The sequence below is a fragment of the Loxodonta africana genome, chromosome X, assembly GCF_030014295.1.
Source record: "Loxodonta africana isolate mLoxAfr1 chromosome X, mLoxAfr1.hap2, whole genome shotgun sequence".
Taxonomy (NCBI): Eukaryota; Metazoa; Chordata; class Mammalia; order Proboscidea; family Elephantidae; genus Loxodonta; species Loxodonta africana.
The window spans coordinates 89441946-89456277 of NC_087369.1; positions in this window are offsets into that span (position 1 = coordinate 89441946).

Consider the following 14332-nt stretch of genomic DNA (forward strand, 5'->3'; position numbering starts at 1 on the left):
TACAAACATGAAGCTCCTTCTAATGTCAATATTCCAGGATGCTATACAATATTTTAATGGTGTTTTTACAACTAAAATCCCAGGCTTTAACTCATGGTTCATGTGTTCAGGTAATTTAAAAAATTAAGCTGTGGTTTAATTAAACCTGAATTTTAAAATAAACAAATGAATCATTAAAAAGTAAACCTTTGCTTCTACTCCTTACATTTTGAAGGTGGAAAAATGGTCCAGCAGGATAGCATAGCAAATTAAGGTCATGAGCTCTGGTGTCAGACTGCCTGTATTTGGACCCTTGTTCTGATGCTTACTAGCTGCCTGGGAAGTCACATAACATCTTTGTACATTAGTTTTATTTATTTATAAATTAAATAAATAGTATTGTCTTTTAAGCGAAATTTTACACAGCAATTTTGGTTCCCATTCAACAATTTCTACAAATTGTTCAGTGACACTAGTTACTCTCTTCATGTTCTCAATATTTCTGTTCTGGTTGTTCCATTTTCATTAATCTTGTTCCCCTGCTCCCTTACATTCTCATCTTTGTTTTAAAGTAATTGTTGACAGTTTGGTCTCATATATGTGTTCTTTAAAGGAGCACAATACTCATGGGTGATATATTTTATCTTGTGAGTCAGCCTGTTATTTAGCTAAAAGGTGTCCTCAGAGACTAGTTTCAATACAAGGTTTAAAGAGTATCTCAGGGCAATAGTCTCGGGGAGTCCTCCAGTCTCAACAGGTCCAATAAGTCTTTTTTTTTTTTAAGGAATTTAAATTCTGTTCCACATTTTTCTCCCATTCTGTCAGGGTCCATCTACTGTGGTGCTTATCAGAATGGTTGGTAGTGGTAGCCGGGCACTATCTAGCTTTGCTGATCTCAGGGTAGATGAGGCTGTGGTTCATGTAGATTATTAGTCCTGTAGACTACTTTCTTCTTTGAGTCTTTAGTTTCTTTCTTTCTCTTTTGCTGTGGTTGAGTAGAAACCAATAGTTGTATCTTAGATGCCCCCTTGCATGCTTTTAAGACTCCAGACACTACTCATCAAACTAGGATATAAAATATAACTTTATGAACTACATTATGCCATTTGACTGAGATGTCCCACGAGACTATCGTCCTAATTCTTGAACCCAGGAAATCAATCTTGCGAGGTGTTTGTTTATGTTCAAGAAGTATCTGTAACTGTGACCCCTACATGCTTTATTATATATATGAATACATGCGCATACAGTCACACAGATGCATGTCCATATAGCTATGCATGCACCTATATATATGCATATATATACTCACATATACACATATATGTCTACATACATACATATATACTCGCACTTATATTTTTTGGTTATTGCTGCTATTGGCTCAAAATTATATATGCTATAGTGATTACCAAAAGGTCCTTTTTTCTTGTGTACATTTTAGTGACATTGTCTACCTTCGTCAAGCTGTGCACACTTCACCTTCATTTGGTGTTGCCTTTCCCATCACCAAAAATAACAAGTGCCTACTATCTAGAGAGTGAATGCTCCTCTCTGACTCCCCACATATCTGGTAACCAATAATGAACGTTAGTTTCTGTATATTTGGCTGTTCATGTCATTTCATAAAAGTGAGAACATACCGTGCCTTAGTTTTTAAATCAGCAAAATGGGGATAGTAATTGTACCTACTTCGCAGGGCAGTTGTGAGCATTAAATAAATTAATACAGGTAAAGCACTTAAAACAGTGTATGACACTCATTAAATGTTAGGTATTACCATTTTTAGGCATAATTTCCAACCCCAAAAAGTTGGTAATCCTCTTTTGGAGAATACTAACACGTATGGAACAATTTGACAAAAAGAGTAAGTATTAAACAGTGTGGTATAGGCTATAAATATATGACATTAAAGTAGAACAAATTTATGGTGACTGACAAGTGACTGAAGCTTTTATGGTATATTTCCGTGTGGAAAGGAGTGGAACTGTAAGTGAAATGGAGAACATAGGCTGTGATGGTTTACGTTACGTGTCAACTTGGTTAGGCTATGATTCTCAGTGGTTTGGCAGACCAGTGGACTAGGTGCTCTTCCATAATGTAATATAATCACCTTCTATTTGGTGATCTGATGTGAACAGCCAATCAGTGGAAAGGGATGTTCCTTTGGGGATGTAGCCTGCCTCCAGTATATAAATGGATGTTCTGGGAAAGCTCACTCTCTTCCTCGACCCTGCTGCACTCTTCTCATCACTCGACCTCTGGTTCTTGGGACGTGAGGCTGCAGAAGTCTCCAGCCTGCCACCTGACATGCAGATTTTGTATTCGCCAGCCCCTGTAACCCTGTAAGCCAGCAGAGGTTTCCAGCCTGTTGCCAGACCAGTGGATTTGGGACTTGCCAGACCCTACAGCTGTGTGAGCCATTCCTTGAAGTAAATATATATATATATATACACACACACACATACATATACATTTCACTTGTTTGCTCCTCTAGAGAACCCAGACTAAGACATAGGGAAAAACCTGGAGGTGGGAGTGAGTGAGCAACAAGATTCTTTTATGTGCAATAAAATTTAACTAAGGGCATATTTTGTTGTTTTCTAATTCTTTGAAAATTGGGAATTTTTGTAGTAAATATGAATCTGGATATTGAAGTAAGAAAACCATCCCTAATTATTTAAAAATTGTATTAAAAAAACAGTATAAATTCAACATAAAACTTTAACATACATGATCTTATTTGATCTTCAAAATGTCATATAAGAAGGGAAAGACACATATTTGAGTTCCCATTTTACAAATGAGGAATCTGAGGGTCAGAGAGTTTATGTGACTTGCTTAAGGTTATACCACTAGTAAGTAATTGTTGTTAGGTGCCGTTGAGTTGCTTCTGACTCAAAGTGGCTAACTCAGACCCAAACACTGGTCCTGTTCCATCTTCACAATCATTGCTATGTTTGAGCCCGTCGTTGCAGCCACTGTGTCAGTCCACCTCACTGAGGGTCTTCCTCTCTTTCACTGACCTTCTGCTTTACCAAGCATGATGTTCTTCTCCAAGGACTGGTCTCTCATGATAACATGTCCAAAGAATGTGAGATGAAATCTCACCACCCTTGCTTCTAAGTAATAGAAAATAGATTAATATCCAGGTCTTCTGCCTTCCAATACAGTGCTCTTCTACCACAGTATACTGCTCACTAAGAAGTCCTGGTTAAACCCCGGTGGTGTAGTGGATAAGTGCTGTGCCTGCTAACCAAAAGGTCAGCAGTTCAAATCTCCCGGGCGCTCCTTGGAAACTCTATGGGGAAGTTCTACTCTGTTCTATCAGGTTGCTATGAGTCGGAATCGACTCAATGGCAATGGGTTTGGTTTGGTTTAAGGAGCCCTGGTGGTGTAATGGCTAAGCACTTGGCTGCTAAAAGAAAGGTTGGCAGTTCTAATCCACCAGCTGCTCCGCAGAAGAAAGATGTGGCAGTCTGCTTCCATAAAGATTATAGCCTTAGAAACCCTATGGGGCAGTTCTATTCTGTTTTATAGGGTCACTATGAGTTGGAATTCACTTGATGGCAATGGGTTTGAGCAGCACAAAGCTTAACAAATGAGGACTGACTTTTATGATAAATATTATGTTTGATTTTTGTCTCAAACAAGGGAAAGATGGTATAAGGTCCAAGAATAGGTACTTCCAAGTCTCAAGTTTCATAAACCAAAATAAACGTTCACAGGTTATTACTATGCCTCAGAGGTCCTTTCTCTTTATGTCTCATGATTTTTTTCCAAGGGACTGCAACATCAGAAGTGAAATAGAAATAACATACATGTGGTAGATTCAGATAGATCTTCACAGCTTTTCTTTTTCTTCATCATTATCATTTATTTTGTCTGAAGTAATGTGTATTTTGACACATAGAATTAAGAAACAGACAATTCTTCAGCAAAAACTTGCCCAGGAATGTTATGTGTCACTCATAACCAAGTTGTTGCTGCTGTTTCAAGAATAAGGGTTCCACTATAATATAAAAACCACTGTAATCATTCTCGATATTTCTATCAACATGCCAGTAAAAATTTAGAAGTATAAAACATTAATGAAGCTTATAATGAACTTTCACCCATAAATGCATATCATAGATGAAAATCTCTTACACATAGCTATACACATGTACATAAATATATGCACTTCTTTAGACAGTTTAAAAGATGAACATTTAAATTTTTCTTCAGAAATACATTGTAGTTAATTTTGATTCTAGTAATAGACACGTAGAAAAGTAAACTCATTTTCCTATTCTCCAGATATTTTTTAATTGCTCCTATTGATATAGGGAAGTGCCAGTTGTCTGGCTTTTAAAATGAAGGATTGTATGTTGCATAAAAGGAGAATTCCTCATGGGAACCTCAATGATCAACAAAAAACTCCACCTGTCTCTTTTGGGGGTCTGAGGAAGGAGTAGAAAATCGACAACCAGTTCTTTAACCAGGTTTATCTTCCTCAGTTTCCAGATTGTACATTGCACAGATCCTTTAAGGCCATTTGGCTGAATACTAGTCTAGCACTTGCACATTCTCTTCTGGAAGAAATGGCCCTTCTTTGCCTAGCCAGTCATTACTACAAAGGAAAAGGATGACAGTATATTTTACGTAGCTCCTAGGGTAGCTTCAGTTCTTATCTGATGGCGTGCATGCAAAGGAATGTAAAAAAAAATAAAAAATTATAGTTGATAACTATTTGCTAGTTTTAGATTTTGTTGTTTCAAAGTTTTATATATGTCATCCTATTGTCTTCTTGCCTGCATGGTTTCTGCCTAGTAATCAGAGCGTAGTCTTGTTTCCCCTTTGTATGTGACTTTTCGTTTTTCTCAAGCTGCTCTCAGGATTCTTTGTCTGTTTTAGTGAGTGAGATTATGATATGCCTTGGTGATTTTCTTTTGCGGTCTATCCTATATGGGGTTTGTTAAGCTTCTTGGATGGTTAGCTTTTCATCTTTCATGATATTAGGGAAGTTTTCTGTCAGCAATTCGTCAATGATCCTCTCTGTGCTTTCCATTTTATCCCTTGTTCTGGAACTCTGACCACTCGCAAATTTTTGCTTTTGATTGTATCACACATAATTCTCAGGGTTTCTTCATTTTTCTTCGTTCTTTTTTTTTTCTGATTTTTCCTCAAAGTTGTATTCAAGTATTTGTATTCACTTTTGCTGATCCTGTCTTCCATTATTGCAAACCTGCTTCTCAGTCCTATGACACTGTCCATTTGTGAAATCTTGTAGTTTATCTTTTGGATTTCTTTTTTTTATTTTTATTGTGCTTTAAGTGAAAGCTTACAAATCACTTCAGTCTCTCACACATAAACTTATATACATCTTACTACATACTCCCACTTACTCTCCCCCCAATGATTCAGCCCACTCCCTCCTTCCAGTCTCTCCTTTCATGACCATTTTGCCAGTTTCTAACTCCCTCTACCCTCCCCTCTCCCCTCCAGTCAGGAGATGCCAACATAGTCTCAAGTGTCTACCTGATGCAAGTAGCTCACTCCTCATCAGCATATCTCTCCAACCCATTGTCCAGTCCAATCCATGTCTGCTGAGTTGGCTTTGGGAATGGTTCCTGTCCTGGGCCAACAGAAGAACTGGGGACCGTGACCGTGGAGGTCCTTCTAGTCTCAGTCAGACCATTAAGTCTGTTCTTTCTATGAGAATTTGGGGTCTGTGTCCCACTGTTCTCCTGCTCCCTCAGGGGTTCTTTGTTGTGTTCCCTGTCACGGCAGAAGTCGGTTGTGGCCAGGCACCATCAAGTTCTTCTGGTCTCAGGATGATGTAGTCTCTAGTTCATGTGGCCCTTTCTGTCTCTGGGGCTCATAATTACCTTGTGACTTTGGTGTTCATTCTCCTTTGTTCCAGGTGGGTTGAGACCAAGTGATGCATCTTAGATGGCCGCTTGTTAGCGTTTAAGACCCCAGACACCACACTCCAAAGTGGGATGCAGAATGTCTTCTTAATAGAATTTATTTTGCCAATTGACTTGGATGTCCCCTGAAGCCATAGTACGCAAACCCCCGCCCTTGCTCCACTGACCTTCGAACCATTCAGTTTATTCAGGAAACTTCTTTGCTTTTGGTCCAGTCCAGTTGTGCTGAACTCCCCTGAATTGCGTGTTGTCCTTCCCTTCACCTGAAGTAGTTCTTATCTACTATCTAATCAGTAAATAACCCTCTTCCACCCTTCCTCTCTCCTTCCTCTCATGACCACAAAAGAATGTGTTCTTCTCAGTTTAAACTATTTCTCAAGATCTTATAATAGTGGTCTTATACAATATATGTCCTTTTGCCTCTGACTAATTTCACTCAGCAGGTTCCTCCATGTTATGAAATGTTTCACGGATTCATCATTGTTCTTTATCGATGTGTAGTATTCCATTGTGTGAATATACCATAATTTATTTATCCATTCGTCCATTGATGGACATCTTGGTTGCTTCCAGCTTTTTGCTATTGTAAACAGTGCTGAAATAAACATGGGTGTGCATATATCTGTTTGTGTGAAGGCTCTTCTTTCTCTAGCGTATATTCCGAGGAGTGGGATTTCTGGGTCCTATGGTAGTTCTATTTCTAGATTTTTAAGGAAATGCCAGATCAATTTCCAAAGTGGTTGTACCATTCGACATTCCTACCAGCAGTGTATAAGTGTTGCAGTCTCTCCACATTCTCTCCAACATTTATTATTTTGTGTTTTTTGGATGAATGCCAGCCTTGTTGGAGTGAGATGGAATCTCATCGTAGTTTTAATTTGCATTTCTCTAATGGCTAATGATCGAGAGCATTTCCTCATGTATCTGTTAGCTGCCTGAATATAATCTTTAGTGAAGTGCATTTTCATATCCTTTGCCCAGTTTTTAATTGGGTTGTTTGGCTTTTTGTGGTTGAGTTTTAACAGAATCATATAGATTTTAGAGATCAGGCACTGGTTAGAGATGTCATAGCTGAAAATTTTTTCCCAGTCTGTAGGTGGTCTTTTTATTCTTTTGATGAAGTCTTTGGATAAGCATAGGTGTTTGCTTTTTAGGAGCTCCCAGTTATCTGGTTTCTCTTTGTCATTTTTAGTAATGCTTTTTTTAAATTCTGTTTATGCCTTATATTAGGGCTCCTAATGTTGTCCCTATTTTTTCTTCCATGATCTTAATCTTTTTAGTCTTTATGTTTAGGTCTTTGATCCATTTGGAGTTAGTTTTTGTGCATGGTGTGAAGTATGAGTCCTGTTTCTTTTCTTTTTTTTTTTGCAGAAGGATATCCAGTTATGCCAGCACCATTTGTTAAAAAGACTATCTTTTCTCCAGTTAATTGACATTGGGCCTTTGTCAAATATTAGCTGCTCATATGTGGATGGGTTTATATCTGGGTTCTCTATTCTGTTCCATTGGTCTTTGTGCCTGTTGTCGTACCCGTACCAGGCTGTTTTGACTACTGTGGCTGTATAATAGGTTCTAAAATCAGGTAGAGTGAGGCCTCCCACTTTTTTCTTCTTTTTCAGTAATGCTTTACTTCTCCAGGGCTTCTTTCCTTTCCATATAAAGTTGGTGATTTGTTTCTCCATCACATTAAAAAACGTAATTGGAATTTGGATCAGAATTGCATTGTATATATAGATGACTTTTGGTAGAATAGACATTTTTACTATGTTAAGTCTTCCTATCAATGAACAAGGTATGTTTTTCCACTTATGTAGGTCCCTTTTAGTTTCTTCCAGTAGTACTTTGTAGTTTTCTTTGTATAGGTCTTTTACATCTTTGGTAAGATTTATTCCTGAGTATTTTATCTTCTTGGGGGCTACTGTGAATGGTATTGATTTGGTGATTTCCTCTTCGATGTTCTTTTTGTTGATGTAGAGGAATCCAAGTGATTTGTGTATGTTTATCTTGTAACCTGAAACTCTGCCGAACTCTTCTAGTAGTTTTCTGGAGGATTCCTTAGGGTTTTCTGTGTATAAGATCATGTCATCTGCAAATAGAGATAATTTTACTTCTTCCTTGCCAATCTGGATGCCCTTTATTTCTTTGTCTAGCTTAAATGCTCTGGCTGAGACCTCCAGCACAATGTTGAACAAGAGTGTTGATAAAGGACATCCTTGTCCCGTCCCCAATCTCATTGGGATTGCTTTCAGGCTCTCTCCATTGAAGGTGATGTTGGCTGTTGGCTTTGTATAAATTCCCTTTATTATGCTGAGGAATTTTCTTTCTATTCCTATTTTGCTGAGAGTTTTTATCATGAATGGGTGTTGAACTTTGTCAAATACCTTTTCTGCATCAATTGATAAGATCATGTGGTTTTTGTCTTTTGTTTTATTTATATGGTGGATTACATTAATTGTTTTTCTACTATTGAACCAACCTTCATACCTGGTATAAATCCCACTTGGTCATGGTGGATTTTTTGTGTGTATTGTTGAATTCTATTGGCTAGAATTTTGTTGAGGGTTTTTGCATTTATGTTCTTGAGGGATATTGGTCTGTAAATTTCTTTTTTTGTGCTGTCTTTAGCTGGTTTTGGTATCAGGGATATGCTGGCTTCATAGAAAGAGTTAGGTAGTATTCCGTCGTTTTCTATGCTTTGAAATACTTTTAGTAGTAGTGGTGTTAACTCTATTTGAAAATTTGGTAGAACTCTGCAGTGGAGCCGTCTGGGCCAGGGTTTTTTTTTTTTGTTGTTGGGAGTTTTTTGATTATGTTTTCAATCTGTAGATGACACAATCTTGCTTGCTGAAAGTGAAGAGGACTTAAAGCACTTTCTGATGAAGATCAAATACTACAGCCTTCAGTATGGATTATACCTCAACATAAAACAAAAATCTTCACAAATGGACTAATAAGCAACATCACGGTAAATGGAGAAAAGATCGAAGTTGTCAAGGGTTTCACATTACTTGGATCCGGAATCAATGCCCACAGAAATGGCCATCAAGAAAAAAAATGGTTGCATTGCATTTGGCGAATCTGCTGCAAAAGACCTCTTTAAAGCGTTAAAAAGCAAAGATGTCACTTTAAAGACTAAGGTGTGTCTCTCCAAAGCCTTGGTGGATTATTTTTTTTTTTATATTGTTGAATTCTATTGGCTAGGATTTTGTTGAGGATTTTTTCATCTATGTTCATGAGGGATATAGGTCTGTAGTTTTCTTTTCTTGTGGTGTCTTTACCTGGTTTTGGTATCAGGGATATGCTGGCTTCATAGAATGAGTTAGGTAGTATTGCATGCATTTCTATGCTTTGAAATACCTTTAGTAGTAGCAGTGTTAACTCTTCTCTGAAAGTTTGGTAGAACTCTGCAGTGAAGCCATCCGGGCCAGGGCTTTTTTTGGTTGTTGTTGGGAGTTTTTTGATTACCTTTTCAGTCTCTTTTTTTGTTATGGGTCTAATCAGTTGTTCTACTTCTGATTGTGTTAGTTTAGGTAGGTAGTATGTTTCTAGGAGTTCATCCGTTTCTTCTAGGGTTTTCAAATTTGTTAGAGTACAATTTTTCGTATTAATCTGATATGATTCTTTGAATTTCAGTTGGGTCTGTTGTGATATGGCCCATCTCATTTCTTATTCGAGTTTTTTGTTTCCTTTCCAGTATTTCTTTAGTCATTTTGGCCAATGGTTTATCAATTTTGTTAATTTTTTCAAAGAACCAGCTTTTGGCTTTGTTAATTCTTTCAATTGTTTTTCTGTTCTCTAATTCATTTAATTCTGCTCTAATTTTTATTATTTGTTTTCTTCTGGTGCATGATGGATTCTTTTGTTGCTTGCTTTCTATTTGTTCAAGTTGTAGGGACAGTTGTTTGAGTTTGGCTCTTTCTTCTTTATGTATGTGTGCATTTATCGATATAAATTGACCTCTGAGCACTGCTTTTGCTGTGTCCCAGAGGTTTTGGTAGGAAGTATTTTCATTCTCATTGCCTTCTATAAATTTCTTTATTTCCTCCTTAATGTCTTCTATAACCTAGTCTTTTTTGAGCAGGGTATAGTTCAGTTTCCAAGTATTTGATTTCTTTTCCCTGGTTTTTCTGTTATTGATTTCTACTTTTATGGCCTTATAGTCTGAGAAGATGCTTTGTAATATTTTGATGTTTTGGATTCTGCAAAGGTTTGTTTTATGACCTAATATGTGATTTATTCTAGAGAATGTTCCATGTGCACTAGAAAAAAAGTACACTTTGCAGCTGTTGGGTGGAGTGTTCTGTATAAGTCCATGAGGTTGATTGTAGCAATTAGACCATCCATGTCTCTGTTGAGCTTCTTACTGGAAGTCCTATCCTTCTCCGAAAGTGGTGTGTTGAAGTCTCCTACTATAATTGTGGAGGTGTCTATCTCACTTTTCATTTCCGTTAAAGTTTGTTTTTTGAATTTTGCAGCCCTGTCGTTGGGTGCATAAATATTTAATATGGTTATATCTTTCTGGTAAATTGTCCCTTTAATCATTATGTAGTGTCTTTCTTTATCCTTTGTGGTGGATTTAATTTTAAAGTCTATTTTGTCAGAAATTAATATCGCCCCTCCTCCTTCTCTTTTGATTGTTGTTTGCTTGATATATATTTTTTCCATCCTTTGAGTTTTGGTTAGTTTGTGTCTCTAAGTCTAAGGTGTGTTTCTTGTAGGCAGCATATAGACAGATCAAGTTTTTTATCCAGTCTGAGGCTCTCTGTCTCTTTATTGGTGCATTTAGTCCATTTACATTCAGTGTAATTATAGATAAGTGCTGTCATTTTGATGCCTTTTTGTGTGTGTTGTTGACAATTTCATTTTTCCACTTCCTTTTTTGTGCTGAGTTTTTCTTTGCAAAGTGTGCGTTCCTCATTTTCATAGTAGTTGAATTTATTTTTGCTGAGTCATTATGGTTTTCTTGGTTTTTATTTTGAAGTATGGAATTGTGAGACCTCTTTGTGGTTTCCTTAATATGTACCCCATTTTTCTAAGTAAAAGCCTAGCTTGTATCATCTTATATAGCCTTGTTTTCCTGTCCATATGGAAGATCTATTCTTCCTGTATTTAGTCCCTCTTTTTTGATTAGTGTAATCTTTTACATAATGACTTCAATGATTCCCTGTTTTGAGCATTTTTTTTCTTTTTAAAATTAATCTTATTTTGTTTTTGTGATTACTCTATTTGAGTTCTTATCAGGATTATCTGTTCTGTGACCTTGTGTTGTGTTGGTATCTGATATTGATTTTCTGACAAAAGAATTTCTTGTAGTAATTCTTGCAGCTTTGGTTTGGTTTTTGCAAATTCTCTAAGCTTGTGTTTATCTGTAAATGTTATAATTTCACCTTCATATTTGAGAGTTTTGCTGGATATATGATTCCTGGCTGGCAGTTTTTCTCCTTCAGTGCTCTATATATGTCATCCCATTGCCTTCTTGCCTGCATGGTTTCTGCTGAGTAGTCTGAACTTTTTCTTATTGATTCTCCTTTGTAGGTGACTTTTCTTTTATCCTTGGCTGCTTTTAAAATTTTCTCTTTATCTTTGGTTTTGGCAAGTTTGATGATAATATGCCTTGGTGATTTTCTTTTTGGATCAATCTTGTATGGGGTTGGATGAGCATCTTGGATAGATATATCCTTTCGTCTTTCATGATGCCAGGGAGGTTTTCTGCCAACAGATCTTCAACTATTCTATCTGTATTTTCTGTTATCCCTCCCTGTTCAGGAACTCCAATCACTTGCAAGTTATTCTTCTTGATAGAGCCCCACATGACTCTTAGGGTTTCTTCATTTTTTAAAATTCTTTTATCTGATTTTTCTTCAAATATATTGGTGTCAATTGCCTTATCCTCCAACTCCTCCACTCTGCATTCCATTTCCTTGATTCTGTTCCTCTGACTTCCTATTGAGTTATCTAATTTTGTAATTTCACTGTTAATTTTTTGTATTTCTGAATGTGATCTCTCTATGGATTCTTGCAGCTTATTAATTTTTCAGTACTTCCTTGAATAACCTTTTTGATTTCTTCAACTGCTTTATCAGTGTGTTCCTTGGCTTTTTCTGCAGATTGCCTTATTTCATTTCTGAGGTCATCCCTGATGTCTTGAAGCATTCTGTATATTAGTTTTTTTATATTCTGCATCTGGCAATTCCAGGATTGTATCTTCATTTGGGAAATATTTTGATTCTTTGATTTGGAGATGTGTAGAAGCAATCATGGTCTGCTTCTTTATGTGATTTGATATCGATTGCTGTCTCTGAGCCATCTATAAGATACTGTAATGATTTATTTTATATTTGCTCACTGAGTCTTATCTTCTTTTTTTTGTTTTATTTTTTGTACCCAGATGCACTACTAGATTGTGCTCTCTTGATTGTTGTAGCCTTTGAATCACTTATGTCCTATTACCAGCTGGTTTGGGCTGTTACCAGACATATGAGCCTAAGAGTCCATCCGCTATTCTTTTTTTTCTTTATAATTTTTATTGTGCTTTAAGTGAAAGTATATATTCAGTATTTTTGAATAGAATCAGCTTAGGTATTCTGATTTTGGGTCACCAAGTGTGTGGTGTAGACTGTCACCTATTAACTTAGAGGGGTAGTGGTGATAGTTGTGTGCAGCAGATTCTAGTAGTGGCAGGGGGGTCACACTCCAAGGAGGGCAGGATGCTGACAGCCTTCCACCACGTGCCAGTGAAGTAGGTGTGTCTCTATTCCTAGAGCTCTTTGGCGGGTGGGCTGTGCAGCTGTACCTTAGGCACTCAATGCTTGTGCCTCTAAAGATTGGTAGGCATCACTATCCTTGGACCCCTTTAGCAGGTGGCTAAGTGGTTTGGGTGGAGTTTCAGCCCTCAGTTCCCTGCTATGGATCAGTGAGGGCTCTGTTTAATAGGTAGAGAGGTATCAGACCTGGAAAACTTGTCTTTCCACTGCTCGGCTAAAACGATTACAGTCAGATCTCTATCAGAATTGCCTTTGCGTTATAATAACCACCTTTTCCCTGTAGGGATGATAGCCAAAGAATGTGGCTCTCATATGCTTGGCTGGAGCTGGTTCTGTATTTTTACTCCAGTTTAGGGAAGTCAGGGAAGGATTTTTTGCCCCTGGGTTGTTAGTTGCTTCTTCTCTCAGGCCAGGAGAATGGGTTAGGAAAAAAAAAAACCCTGCAGAACACTTCACTTTCTGGGCCAGGAAATTCCAGTGTTAATAAAGCCACCTGGGGCAGGGAGGGGAGGGATCAGATAGATAGGAAAGAGTTGCACCCTGCAATATAGACAAAGGTACTTATCTTGCTTGGTGATGATTGGTTTATCTGAGATTCCAGAGGGGCAGGTAGCCTGTGTGTGCTGGCTGGGTTGAGTTTGCCCCCAAGGGTCAAGCCTGTATCCCGTGCTCATGCTGTGTCAGGATGCCATGATCAGCTCCTCTGCTCCTAGTCCAAAGCCCAGCACCCAGGTTTTCTGTCTGGGACACTGCACTCCAGGCTCCAAAAGCAGTTGCTGCTTCCCAGTGATTTCTCCTTCTGTCACCCACGTCGTGCAGCCTGCATGCACTGGCTGGGTTTCCCCCGAGGTTACTTCAGGGGGCTAGGGCTGCGTCCTGTGCTTGCACCGTCTCAGGAAGCCATGCTCAGCTCCTCTGTGCTTAGTCCAAAGCCCGGTGCCAAGGGTTTCTGACTGGGATGCTGGCTCCAGGCTCTGAAAACAGTCGCTGCTTCCCCGTGGTTGCTTGTTTTCTTGCCAGCTGCATCAGTGTGCAGCCTGCTTGCGCTGGCTGAGTCTCCACTGAGGTTACTCCATGAGATTAGGGGTTAAGGCTGCATCCCGTGCTTGCCCTATCTCTGTTTCCATAAGCAACAATCAGCTCCACCTCTCTGGCACCAGGGAACCATGAGGGCTCAAGGTTGTGGCATGGGATGCCGGTTCCAGAAGCGGTCACTGCTTCAGGGTGCGGCTTTTCCCTCCCCTGTCACTCAGGTCAACTCTTCAGTTCTGTGTTTGATGGTCAGGGTTTGTAGATTTTCACGTATGTGATAGATTCACTTGTTTTTCCGAGTCTTTGTTGCAAGAGGGATCTGCGGGAGCTTCTAATTAGTCAGCTATCTTGGCCCTCTCTTTTGGATTTCTAATTGTGGTTTTTGTATAATTTCTAGTTGTGAATTTATTTTGAATTTTTTCCTGTATTATTTTCCTGAATTCATCCATTTTTTACCTGTATTTTCCATGAATTTGTCTGTTTTTTCCTCATTTTGTCTGCTTTTTGCTTCAACTCTTGGATAGCTGTGAATATTAAAGATTTGAATTCCCTATCAGGTAGTTCTAGTGCCTTTTCTTCTAATGGAATGTCACCTGGTATTTTATTTTGGATGCCTATGGGAACCATCCTGTCCTGTTTTTGTTG